The sequence below is a fragment of the Dermacentor variabilis genome, chromosome 3 (assembly GCF_050947875.1).
Source record: "Dermacentor variabilis isolate Ectoservices chromosome 3, ASM5094787v1, whole genome shotgun sequence".
Classification (NCBI taxonomy): domain Eukaryota; kingdom Metazoa; phylum Arthropoda; class Arachnida; order Ixodida; family Ixodidae; genus Dermacentor; species Dermacentor variabilis.
Window position 1 is genome coordinate 115,127,929 of NC_134570.1, and position 1,800 is coordinate 115,129,728.

Genomic DNA, 1,800 nt, shown 5'->3' on the forward strand with positions numbered 1-1,800 from the left:
GATGGCGAGCGGGCTCGTCACGGCATCTCGCGGAGGCCACGGAATCTACGGAGCGCATGGATTTTAATTCCAAAACTTTATGGGTATTAAGTTCTCATAAACTTTTGATGCGAAAGGTGCACTGACATTTCCAAAGTCGTGCTTTAGATTTTCAAGTCCGGAACTTTGTGGGTTTAATGTTGTTGTAAACATTTGATGCCAAATGTGCATTGACTTTTCTAAAGTCGTAGGTTAACCCGCCGTGGTTGCTCAGTGGCTGGGGTGTTGGGCTGCTGAGCACGAGGTCGCGGGATCGAATCCCGGCCAGGGCGGCCGCATTTCGATGGGAGCGAAATGCTAAAACACTCGTGTACTTGGATTTAGGTGCACGTTAAAGAACCCCAGCTGGTCTAAATTTCTGGAGTCCTACACTACGGCGTGCCTCATAATCAGAAAGTGGTTTTGGTACGTAAAACCCGATAATTAACTTTTTTAATGTCGTGGATCGGACCACACAACTAGACAACCCAAATGAACACATGAAGTGTTGGGTTGGTTCAGACGAAGTGTTGGGGTGGTTCATTTATGTCGTCATGACACAGAAAATAATATCAACATTTATTTTCACTTGCACCAAGGCATTCGTGTCAAGACACTAAAGCCAGCAAAGGTAACATGGTTCTTATTTACTTTTCTACACTAGACTTTTATTCGCGAAGACACATTCAGCCTCCTCATTTTTTTTTTTTTGTTCTCGCTACCCGCGGGCTGTCAGAGCCAGGCAGAGCACATGCGCTTTTCTCATGTACTTCGACAGCAGCCGCCAAAGACATGGGTGATTTTCACAGACTCAAAAGCAGCCCTACAAAGTATGTGGAACAGGCACAAGCGTTGCAATAATCAACCAGCAGCATTTGACATTGCCTATCTTCACCACAGGGCTAAGATTGCTGGGCATTGCATAAAGTTCCAGTGGATACCTGGCCATGCCGGCATTTCGGGAAATGAAAGAGCGGACGAAGCTGCCAGAAATGGACTCCAATACCGCAAGTTCAAAAGAACATATTTTACTAAAGCCGACGCTTCAAACATGGCAAAAAAATGCCTATCAAGAAAAAGACCGCATCTTGAATCTGCCGCTTCACCAAGACAACTTCCTACGTTACATTGACCCAGAAATGAGACCGAAAATTCCACGACCACTTACTTCCTCGACACTTAGAGACATTGTACCATCGTCTTCGACTGAACGTGGCATACACGAACAATTATCTGTACCGAATAGGACTTAACACTAACCCATACTGTACCACGGCGGCCGCATTTCGATGGGCGCGAAATGAGAAAACACCCGTGTACTTAGATTTAGGTGCACGTTAAAGAACCCCAGGTGGTCGAAATTTCCGGAGTCCCCCACTACGGCGTGCCTCATAATCAGAAAGTGGTTTTGGCACGTAAAACCCCATAATTTTTTTGAACCCATACTGTGATAACTGTCGCAACTTAGAGACAATTGAGCACATATTACTAGAATGCCCCGCGTACCGCGACGAGAAACAATTTTTTGAGCACCAAATGGACATGATTTGCCACGAACCGTTAACGTTACCGAGCATCTTAGGTCCAATGCCCGGCCCTTCAAAACAGCGACGGGTTTTGGATTTATTGTTCAAATACCTGACAGAAATTGATCAAATAGGAAAGCTTTAAAAATTGCATCCTTCCTATACAAAAGCCTAAATTTACCCGCCATTTCACCTGTAAATATTAGTATCAGGTCCACTCGGACATTTCATATTTATTTTTATCCTTTTTTTCTCC